Source organism: Orcinus orca, chromosome X, assembly GCF_937001465.1.
Source record: "Orcinus orca chromosome X, mOrcOrc1.1, whole genome shotgun sequence".
Classification (NCBI taxonomy): Eukaryota; Metazoa; Chordata; class Mammalia; order Artiodactyla; family Delphinidae; genus Orcinus; species Orcinus orca.
Genome location: NC_064580.1, coordinates 88,361,774 through 88,374,006, shown reverse-complemented (window position 1 = coordinate 88,374,006; position 12,233 = coordinate 88,361,774). Strand labels below are relative to the sequence as shown.

The 12,233-nt window shown below is 41.1% G+C and overlaps 2 protein-coding genes across 3 annotated transcripts in view; both read left to right on the top strand.

Moving 5' to 3' along the window:
* Window positions 1–12,233, top strand: part of XKRX (XK related X-linked) — a 70,041-nt gene that overhangs the window by 1,665 nt on the left and 56,143 nt on the right. The gene's annotated exons all lie outside the window — the stretch shown is intronic.
* Window positions 1–12,233, top strand: part of TRMT2B (tRNA methyltransferase 2 homolog B) — an 88,898-nt gene that overhangs the window by 36,791 nt on the left and 39,874 nt on the right. The window lies entirely within an intron of this gene.

Here is a 12,233-nt window from a genome sequence, read left to right as displayed (position 1 = left end):
CCTGGATCTGGACTGTTCCTTCTTTTTGCTGTCAGTCTATCATGGCTCCCTTGATCCTAGTTTACAGTCTGTCTCCTCTGTCTAGCTCTGCCTGTGGTGGAGTGACAACTGAGCTTTTTTCCACATCTGGTCATAATTTCACATTGACTCGGGTTTCTGTATTTGCCTGGAGATTTTACTAGATGTGTTCTGTATTCATGAGGTAGCCAAGGATTAGAACTAGAAACAAGTCTAGCTTTTTTAAAAAGCAGAGTAAGCTATGAAATGATTGCAGAGTGACTGTGTGATCTCAGTAGAGATTCATTACTTTGGGTTTTCTAGGCTTTGAGGCTTCCAGAACAGCTTTTAAAAATGTGGTTTCCCTTAGGAGCAATACCACCAATTAGCTCTCACCTGTGGAGGGAGAAGTGGTTGTAGTAGAGACCCTATGGGAAAGGAGAGCTTCAAAGAAGAAACTGAATACCTATAATTGGGCTGTGTAGTATGGGTATTGAAACTAACGTTCTCTAGTCATGATTTCTTCAACTCCGGAGTTGTTCTTGGACACGTGCCCAACAATTAAATTATGTTTTGAATCTTAACAGACTAAGGACGTGTAACTTAGTGAGCACTGTCTGATTTACAAACTGATACCAGGTCAGCTACTGTTTTTAATTTTTCTCAATCCTAAATACCTCTAGAGAAGCCCCTTTCTCAGAAAAATATGGCTCTTAAAGCTACTATATAAATATCCATATAAAAAATATTAGAAGGAAATAATCTAAAATGACAAAAAATGTTGATTAATGGTAGTCAGATAAGTTTTATTCCCATTTCCCTATTTTTCATTTTATGTAAATAATATATATTTGTATATTATATACATTGTTTCCATTTCCCTAGTTTATATAAATAATATTATATTATTTTTATAGCTGAAAAACCTTAATGTAAAACATAAATGAAAAGTGCCTTTTATTTTCTCCTCCTTTGTTGCCTATATCTGTAAATGGCAATCCCATCTATTAGTTATGTAAACCGGAAGTTGGAGTTATCTTTCTCATTCTCATATCCAACTGCCGACAAGGTGGATTCCACCTGGATATCTTCTAGGTACTCTGAAATCAACATATCTAATGTTGCATGCTTCACATCTTTCCCCCAAACCTGTTCTTGCTCCTATATTTCCAATCTTTTTTTTTTACATCTTTATTGGAGTATAATTGCTTTACAATGCTGTGTTAGTTTCTGCTTTCAAAGTGAATCTGTTATACATATACATATGTCCCCATATCTCTTCCCTCTTGCATCTCCCTCCCTCCCACCCTCCCTATCCCATCCCTCCAGGTGGTCACAAAGCACCGAGCTGATCTCCCTGTGCTATGTGGCTGCTTCTGACTAACTCTCTATTTTGGTAGTGTATATATGTCCATGCCACTCTCTCACTTTCTCCCAGCTTACCCTTCCCCCTCCCCACATCCTCAAGTCCATTCTATAGTAGGTCTGCATCTTTATTCCATCTTGCCCCTAGGTTCTTCTGACCAGTTTCTTCCTTTCTTTTTTTTTTTTTTTTTAGATTCCATATATATGTGTTAGCATACAGTATTTGTCTTTCTCTTTCTGACTTACTTCACTCTGTATGACAGACTCCAATCTACTTGGTCACTCAAGCCAGAAGCCTGGGAATTATATCTGAGTCCTTCTTTTCCCATACCCTCTGCCCACATGCAGTGTATCACCAAGTCTCCATCCCTACAAGTTACCATCATCTCTCACCAGATTATTTACTGAAAGGGCCATGTTCTTAACTTGTGCTGCTGTCTTCATTCTTGCCCCCATCCATTCTGTTCTCTACAGCCACAGTGAGTTTTCTAAAATGCCAGTCTCATTGTGTTTCTCTGGTGCTTGAAATCTGTCTGTTATGGGCTCCTTCTTGCCTTTAAAATTAAGTCTCAGATTCTTCATGAAGCCTCAAAGCCCCTTCATAATCTGGGTAGCCTCATTTTTCTATACACATTGAGTTCCTTTCCTTGAAAAAGATAATTTTTTTCCATTCTGGTCCTTTCTCATTCTGTTTCCTCAGCTGGGAATGTGCTTTTTTCTTTTGGCTAACTCGACTCATTTTTCTATTTTTAACTTAGCTATCCCCTAAGGAATATCTGATGAATAAATATAGGATTAGCTGTAGGTAATCAGCTTCCAAGTAATTCTTTTAGTGTTACACCTTGTAAGTAAGATGATCTTAGAATTATGCTTTCGTCATTTCTATAATGAAAAGTTTTAGGCATACAAGAAAGTTGAAAGAATAATACAATGAACACCAGTATACCCACCGCCAGGATTCAACAAATGTTAACATTTTGCCATATTTGCTTTATCTGTGTGTGTATCTATTCTTTGATAAACCATTTGAAAGTAAGTGGTAGACACCATGGCACTTCACCTTTAAACGTCTCAGCATCCATCTTCTAAGTGTAAGGACATTTTTCTACATAACCATAATACCGTAAGCCCAGCCAAAAAAGAAATTACCAGTACCTCAGTGATCTTTGCTAGTGTTATCCATTATCTAGTACAGTGCTTCCCAACGTGTGGTCTGCAAACTGCTTGATGGTTCAGAGGGAGATAAGGAGCTTGTACCAGAGTGTGTATCAGTGCACCACATCCTTCATTGAGGAAGTTTTCTTACCAAAAATATGTCAGCCAGATTAAATAGTGTGATTAGTGACCTGGTTCATTTACATCTGTGGGCTAGCTGAGTAGTACGGCTCTATATTCAGATTTCCCCAGCTGTCCCCTGAAGTCTTGTATGGCCAGTTCACATGTTGCATTTGAGTGTGGTCTCTCTTTAGTGTCTTTTAATCTAGAACAGTCTCCCCACTTTTTGTTAATCACTGACTTTTAGAGACCAGGTCTGCCCCACTTATGAATCTTTCTGACTGTTGTGTGTGTGCCCAACCGTCCTAGTTTTCCTGGGACTCTCCTGGTTTAACACTGATCCTGCATCCTGGACAGTCCTCAGTCCTGGGTTAACCAGGATGGTTTGTTTTCTTACGATGGTGTTTAGCTTTCCCTTCCAGCACCTGAGTTTCCTGTAAACTGGAAGTTGTTAGGTCCAGAGGCTTGATTAGATTCAGTTTTGATAAGTATGCTTCATAAATAATGCTGTGTACTTCATGTAGCATCCCATCCAGTGGTACAGAATGGCAGTTGTCCACTCTTAGTAAAGGTGATGGTTAAGGTGGTGGCCCTCAGAACTCTCCATGTAATTTTAATTTTCTCTTCCTAATTAGCAAGAAATCTGGGGTGTTACTTTGGTACCATGTGACTGTCCTGTTCCCCAATAACCTCTCACCTAAAATTTCAGCATCCATCAATTCCTGTTTCCTCACTCAGTAATTTGTTTTTCTAATTTTTAAAATGTATTTCCTGACTTTGTGATTTAATCAGGGGTTGCAAGATGGTGATTTCCTAATTCTATCATCCAGTCTATGTTTCTTAGCTGGCATTCTTCTGTAAAGATGAGCTTTTTCTCATCTATAGGATATGAACCAAAAAGATCATGTAAAGGCCTGATTCTTTTCCCTCGAATACCAATTTTCAGAGCAAGTTGATGTAATAGTTACTTCCAATAGTAGAGAAGTAGTTTTACTTATTGTTTTGGAAGTCACTTAATTCAATGTTTTTCTTAATGTAAATTCAGTGCTTTACATTCAGTTCAGCATTTTCTTTGTAATGCTCAAATTTTCTCCAGTTTGGCCAGTGGGAGTCCCTTTAGTCCTTTTGACATGCTTCCATGAGTCTTTGAGCACTTCCTTAGATTCTGACAGAAAATTCCTAGGCTCACCATACATTTCTCTGCCCTAGTCCTGGAATCAGCTGTTTCCAAGGAGCCCTGGTTCCTTTTAGTGGAGGATGGATGCTGGATGTTAGAAGCAAAATCTAATAGTACTGGGCTTCCCTGGTGGCGCAGTGGTTGAGAGTCCGCCTGCCGATGCAGGGAACACGGGTTCGTGCCCCGGTCCGGGAAGATCCCACATGCCGCGGAGCGGCTGGGCCCGTGAGCCATGGCCGCTGAGCCTGCGCGTCTGGAGCCTTGCTCCGCAACGGGAGAGGCCACAACAGTGAGAGGCCCGCGTACAGAAAAAATAAAAAAATCTAATAGTACTGTATTCCAATCTATGAGCTGTAAAACATTACCACAGTGACCAACTGTCCCGATTTACTCTGAATCTGGAACTTTCGGTGCTAAAACCAGGAGCGTCCTAAGCAAACCAGGACAACAAGTTGGTCACCCTAAATTGGTCACATTGTTTTTTTAATTATTATTTTTAATTTTATTGAAGTATAGTTGATTTACAATCCCCATTGTTAATACACAGTAATGATTAAGGAAGAATAGTGGAAATTGGGATTGGGACATCTGGACCAGTAGTAGCTAAAGTAGCTATAAATTCTCAGGAAATTTAAGGGTTTATACTAAATGATCTCTTCCAGCTGTAAAATATCTAGGTCTAGGGCAGTGGATCACAAGCCTCAGTGCACATTTGTATCACCTTTAAAAACGCTGATCCCTGGGCCTCAGACATTACAATTTAATTGGTTTAGGGAGGGGCTCAGACATCAGTATTTTTTAAATGCCCACCAGTGATTCTCATGTGCAGCCAAGGCTGAGAACCAGTGGTCCACGGGGGGCTCTACCTTTCAAAGTGTGGTCCCTGGACCAACAGCATTGGCATCACCTAGGAGCCTGTTAGAAATGCAGACTTTCAGGTTCCACCCTAACTGGATCAGAACCTCTGAGGGTGAGGCCCAGCTATGTGTGTTTTATTTAATGTGCCCTCCAGGTGACTCTGATGCACACTCAAGTTTGAGAACCACTGGTTTAGAGTGACAGTTCTCAGCCTTGGTTGTGTCAACTGAAATAAAAACGCATAACTTGAGAGCTGTGAGTTCAGTTTTATTTGGGGACTTAACTGAGGACTAAAGCCCGGGAGACAGCCTATCAGAGAGCTCTGAGGAACTGCTCCAAAGAGGTAAGGGGGGAGGTCAGCATGTATGTGATTTTGGCGAAGGGGATATGTGCAACCAAGCACACATCCTGGTAGAAGGTTGCTGCTAGTGACGAGGAACAGACATCTTAGCTAATGATTTTAGTGCTTTTCTAAGTATGGGAAGATGCAAGAATCTGGGTTCATAAAAATTTTTCCTGAAAATATTGTAACTGAGGGCTTGTTCTGCCTGTTTTCCCAGAGCAGAGTGCCTCATTCTTGATCTTCGCTCTGCATTCCTTTCAGGGTGTACTGTAGGTAGAACTGGATGGTGGGCAATATTCTTTGTTTTACAGTTGCAACATTAGAATCACCTGGGGACCTTTTTTTTTTTTTTAGCATTTTTAAGCAATTTTTACTTTTAAAAGTATTTTTATTTAAGATATGTATTTTTAAAAATGTTTATTTTATATTGGAGTATAGTTGATTTACAGTGTTATGTTAGTTTCAGGTGTACAGAAAAGTGATTTAGTTATACATATACATATATCCATTCTTTTTCAGATTCTTTTTCAGATTCTTTTCCCATATAGGTTATTACAGAATATTGAGTAGAGTTCCCTGTGCTATACAGTAGGTCCTTGTTGATTATCTAGTTTATACATAGTGGTGTGTATATGTTAATCCCAACCTCCTAGTTTATCCCTCTCCCTCACCTTTTCACCTGGGGACCTTTTTTTTTTTTTCTGGGGACCTTTTAAAACAGAGATTCCTGGATGTCATCCCCTCAGAGATTGATTTAATTCACTTTGGGTGTGGCCCTAGCCTCATTATTTTAAAAGCTCCCTAGATGTCTCTAATGTGTAGGTAAGGCTGAGAATCATGGTCTAGGGCTTTTTTCCTCCAAGCCCAGAGTTTGGCTTGGTGAGTAAAAATGCACATGAAGTTGCAGGTAAAAACTAACTAGTTGGATAATACGTAGGTCAAATAGCTTGCTTTTCTGCTTCCTCCTTGTCTACATCCATGCAGGGTCTCTGAGCAGTGGTTTGCAGCCCTTTGCAAAGGTTTTCATCCCTTTAAAGTACTTTATTTCCCATTCTTTCTGCAGTTATTTTGGTGGGTGTGGTAGGGAGTGGGGCTTAGATACCATCAGTTACTAGTGATCCTAGACAAGCCTTAAAAGTTGACCCTCATACATGGCAAGAGAAAAGTGAGCTCATTTTAATATTAAAGTAGGACAGTTGTTCTAAGGGTTTGTCCTCAGCCTGCTTCCCACCTGGCTTCTAGAACTGGCTTCTTCACATTAGGCTCATCTTAGAGTTGCTGAACGTCTGAGTGCAAATTTTGCCTTTGCCCTTATTGCAAGTGTGGAGTTGCACCTACGGCCGTGCTTCTCAGCCTTGGCTGCACATTGAACTCCTCTGGGAGTTCAAAAAATCCTGGTTGTTTGAAAAATCCTTCTCAAAAAATCCGGGTTCCTGGGACTTGAGCACTACCCCCACATCTTCTAATTTAATTGGTCTGGGATGTGGCCCAAGCATCTGGACTTTTTAAAGATGCCCCGAAGATGATTCTAATGTGCAGCCAGGGTTATGATCCTCCGATTAGGGCTGTGGTTCCCAAACTTGTCTGCACATTAAAATCCCCTGGGGTTCTTTTAAAACTTCCAAAACCCAGGCCACACCCCAGATCAATTAAGTCTTCACAGTCTCTGCGGGTGGGACACAGGCATTGGTAATTTTGAAGTTTCCCCAGTGATTCCCATATGCAGCCAGCCTCGAAAACCACAGGGTTAAGGTATTTGATTGTTTGGAGGCTGGGAGAGAGAAGAGAATGATTGTAATTTGCTGAGATTTAAGTCTTCCAGCCCTTCACTTTTAAAATAACGTTGCCAGTTTATAATTTACAGGGTCATCATTGTCATTTTTCTAAGAAATATATTTCAAAATGGAATGCCATATAGTCATGAACCAGTTGAAGCTCCCTTAGAGCTCACCAATTAATGCAAGTGTGAAAAGACAGTTGAAATGGAATATAATTATTGTGTCCCAGACTTTAAAAATTTCCATCAGCTGATTTGATTTCATCATTATATGTATCTGCACATTATAGTTCCCATTGTTTCTCATCAAAGGAGACTAAGTGGCAGGGTGGGGGTGTGTGTGTGCAATGCTGACATCTAGCCCAGAGCCACAAAATGGAGGAACATGTCAGTATCCTCAAGTTCATTCCTAACTGTTAGGGATCCTCAGGGTACACAGAGGGGAAAGGACTTTTCTCTGAGGACCTAAAAAAGGAATTTAAATATATAAAGGTGTTGGGATTCACTGATTGCATTTACTGATCACCTTTACTTGTAACCAATCCAAGGAATACCTAAGGAGAAGAGAGGGCTGTTACTTAGCTCTTTAATGGTCTCTCTCCTCCAACTAGACTGTAAGATTTGAGGGAATAAGGGCTGTTCAGTGTTGTATCTCTGTCTAGCACCCAGCGCAGTGACTGAAATGGAGCAGGTGCTGGCCAAGACGACCAGCTCTGGAATCAGGCTGACCCAGCCTTGAATTCTGGCTCCATCACTCTATGCTGTGTGACCTTGGGTGAGTTACTTAACCTCTTAAATCCTCTGGAAACAATATTTGTAAAGCACTTTGCAAATTGCCTGGCACATAGTTGGCATGGATTAAGGGGGGAGTTATTCTTGATTATCCGATTATTTGTTGAAGGAATAAATGGATGTTATAGCCTGCTTTCCCTTTCCTCTCAAGATTAACGAGTCAAAATAACCTAATCAATTTGGTTTTTGTAAGATTTCAATACTTAATTTCAGGCAAACAAAACCAAACACACATTGGAAAGAGTACCTTCCCTGTTGGTGTGGGTGTTTCTCAGCATTTATGTTACACTCAAATATTACAGCTTCTAGTAAAAAGTTTCAATACAGTTTGAAGAAAAATGACACATAGGAAACAGATAAGGCCATCCTGCTCATTTTGTCACCCTCATAATATTGGTTGCTAAAATAACCCACTTGTCAAATCCCTTTGTACTACTGTGAGAAGTGCTGATGTAAGACATGTTTTCTGAAAATAACCATGATGAGGTGTTCTGAATTAAGGGCTTTGGTACAGAAGTGATAGAGTTCCCTTCTGGGTAGAATAGCTCAGGATCATAAATTGCCCAGACACCTACTGGCTTACCTGTTCCACCTCCTAAAAGGAAACTTGTTTCTAGGGGTGTTTTTTTTTAACTAAACATTCTATATATAATCACTACATGGGATCCTGGATTGGATCCTGCACAGAAGAAGGACATTAGTGGAAAAACTGGTGAAATATGAATGAAGTCTGTAGTTTAGTAAATAGTTTTTGTTTTTTGTTTTTTGTTTTTTTGCGGTATGCGGGCCTCTCGCTGTTGTGGCCTCTCGCATTGCGGAGCACAGGCTCCGGATGCGCAGGCTCAGCGGCCATGGCTCACGGGCCCAGCCGCTCCGCGGCGTGTGGGATCTTCCCGGACCGGGGCATGAACCCGTATCCCCTGCATCGGCAGGCGGACTCTCAACCACTGCGCCACCAGGGAAGCCCTGTAGTTTAGTAAATAGTATTGTGCTAACATTAATGTCATAGTTTTGATCAATATACCAGAGTTATATGAGGTGTTAACCTTAGGGGAAGCTGGGTGAAGGGTATCTAGGAACTCTTTGTACTATATTTACAACTCTTCTGTAAATCTAAAATTATTTCAAAATACAAAGTTTTAAAAAATATCTACACATAGTCTTTTAAAAACTAAACATACTGATTGGAAGCTAATTCTAGAAAAACCAAGTCTGGGCAGGTGTTGAAGCCAGGACCCCAGAAAGAGAATAGTGCTCACCCAGACACCCAAATATGTGCTAGATGTTTGGCTAACTCTGAGCACTACCAGTGACAAGGTGACAAGGGGTGGGGTTGGGGGAGAGCATTTAGCAATTCTTTTTCAATAAGGAATTTCTGTCAGCCTATCAAAAAACAGTTCCTTTCTCTCCATATAAGCTAGCTTAGTTCAAAACACAGCAGTCCGACTTCAGAGAGGTCCAAATACATGTTTCCTTAAACTCCCATCTTAGAGTTTGGTGGGCTAGGTGTTTTGAAGGAATTTCTCATTGGAGTGCTAAACCTGAAATGATAACGTGCCCTGATCTTGAGAAGGGGCGTGGGAAGAGGAAGAATCCAGTCATTTTAAAGCACCAGCCCCCTTAGCATTCAGTTCTTCTTTATTCCCTGAATTAAATGATCTGCAGAGTTAACTCCTGTGTCACTTAAAAGACAGGTGCCTCAGTAACCTAGCATGACCAGCATGACAGTTTTTAAAAAGTGTATTATAATAAAAGGTGGTGTGTATGTGGGGGGGGTGGAAACTCAAAGGACTGTGGTGCTCTTCATTTTCTTTGGTTCTTTAGGGATGAACTCTTCGATGTGTGTTTTCCATAGTTGTGATTGGCATGTGTACCTATTTCCTACTTTGCTGTTTTCATGTAACATTATTTCGCATTCTGGTTCCCACCTGCACAGTGTGCATAGTTTGCATCTTTAATGGCCGTATAACATTCCATTGTATTGAATAGCAGGATCGTTCTTAGGGCTGGGCTCATTTTTCTGAGCAGATATAAAAGGCCTGCTGTCTCTTAGCATCAGAGGTCTATTTTAGCTCCTGGAAGTGGCGACTGGCAGGAGCGTGGGATTGCGTGGGATTCTTGAGTCATCATAGAACAGCGCAGTTTGAGGCTTTGTTAACATCGTTCTGCCCGGCACCTGACAGCAGAGCCTCCCGGGCTCCCTGAACCTGAGCTGGGCACTTCAGGGGCACCGGAGTGGAAGTACAAGCCCCCTGACTCCCACGACCCTCAGCTGATACTATCTCCCTGCCAACAGCAGGAAGTTCCTCCTGCTTTCTCTCTTGCCTGGGATAACAACTCCACCTGTGTTTCCCACGTAACTTGATGTGGAAGAAAAGGCAAGGAGGAGTGGGAGGATGGATTATTATAGCTAAAGGAATAAGGCACAGGTCGGGGCGCCATGGCTGCAGTTCTTTTAGGCACACCTGTGAAAATAAAGTGGGATGGGGGATGGTTTCAAGTCCTGGAAAGCTGGGCGATAGAGCTCCTGTTCTCTACACCCCTTCCTGTCAGAAATCCAAGTTTGGCCCATCCAATAAAGGGTTTACAGGGGTGAGTGACAAAGCAGTGAGTCCAGGCATGAGCACTACTCCACCCATAGCCAATGGTGTTTTATAGTTAAGGATGCTAATTGGCAAAATTCTCCTGAGTGGTGTTGTGTTCGGTGTATTTGGTTACGTCTTGCCAGTTGCAACTGCCTTGAAAACGAGTGATTTTTAATAGGATACTGGGAGGGAAGAGTGATATTAGAAACACCACTGGGATGGCCCAGACACTCAAATCTCCATGGGATTTGTGACTAGGTTAGTTATTCCTGGTTTCCATCTCCAACCCTAAATTACCACAGTTCTTCCTTAACCCTTATGGTGTACTGAATCTCTGACCCATGTTCTGCAGATCATACTGGATACCAACCTTACTGATTGGGCAATACACGGTGGGTAGAAACAGTATATGAAGAGTAGTAACAAGATTTCAGGAGTAAAAACCATTCAGAGCAGAGGGACACCTCTACCTATACATATGGAATTCTCTAGTCTGAAAACCCAGACCTGTCTTTCAAGACAAAGTGGAAAAGTATCCGGAGCCACATGGGGCTTGTTGAATGATGGGCCAGGGTTATATGTTCAAAGTGTCTCTGACAGGAGCTAGACTTTAAAAATCCTGGAGGAGGGAGGCCAAGACCTTGACAATGAGAGAAACTCCAAGGCAACCGCTTGCCTGAAAGAAAATTTACCCTCAAGGCTCAAGAAACTCTCACTGATCTTGGTTCCTGGGCTGCCACGCTAAGACAGATTTGTAAGACTTCTTTGGCAGGTTTAGGATTCTCAAACCTGTGAATCATTGCTTGGCAGTGGTTATAGTTACCCTAGATCCCTATACTATTTGTATTTTAGAATCTAAGACATCTCTCTTTGGGTTGTTCTTTGCAGAAAAGAGGATACTTCTCTCATAAAGGGGGTATAGCTATCTAATGATCTAAGATCCTCCCCTAATCATAATAATAGTAGCTAACATTTCATGAGCTACTTATTATGTGCCAGGCACTCTGCTAAGCATTTTGCTCTGGATTGTCCCCTTTGATTCTCCCAACAAGCCCGTGAGGTACATACTCTTATTCCAGTCTTCACTGGGGGAAATTGCTTGGCCACCCAGCTTGATAAGGGGTTTGGAGTACGGTAACAGCCTGCAGCAACAAAACTATTCACTGAAAAATAAATAAGAATACACTAATGATGAAAAATCTGAAAGAGAAATTAAAGAAACACTCCCATTTACCATTGCAACAAAAAGAATAAAATACCTAGGAATAGACCTACCTAAGGAGAAAAAAGACCTGTATGCAGGAAACTAAGACACTGATGAAAGAAATTAAAGATGATACAAACAGATGGAGGGATATATACCATGTTCTTGGATTGGAAGAATCAACATTGTGAAAATGACTATAGATTCAATGCAATTCCCATCAAACCACCTATGGCATTTTTCACAGAACTAGAACAAAAAAGTTCACAATTTGTATGGAAACACAAAAGACCCCGAATAGCCAAAGCAATCTTGAGAAAGAAAAACGGAGCCGGAGGAATCAGGCCCCTGGACTTAAGACTATACTACAAGCTACAGTAATCAAGACAGTATGGTACTGTCACAAAAACAGAAATATAGATCAGTGGAACAGGATAGAAAGCCCAGAGATAAACCCATGCACCTTTGGTCACCTTATCTTTGATAAAGGTGGCTAGAGTATACAGTGGAGAAAAGACAGCCTCTTCAATAAGTGGTGCTGGGAAAACTGGACAGCTACATGTAAAAGAATGAAATTAGAACACTCCCTAACACCATACACAAAAATAAAATGGATTAAAGACCTAAATGTAAGGCCAGACACTATAAAACTCTCAGAGGAAAACATAGGCAGAACACTCTATGACATAAATCACAGGAAGATCCTTTTGACCCACCTCCTAGAGAAATGGAAATAAAAACAAAAATAAGCAAATGGGACCTAATGAAACTTCAAAGCTTTTGCACAGCGAAGGAAACCATAAACAAGACCAAAAGACAACCTTCAGAATGAGAGAAAATATTTGCAAATGAAGCAGCTG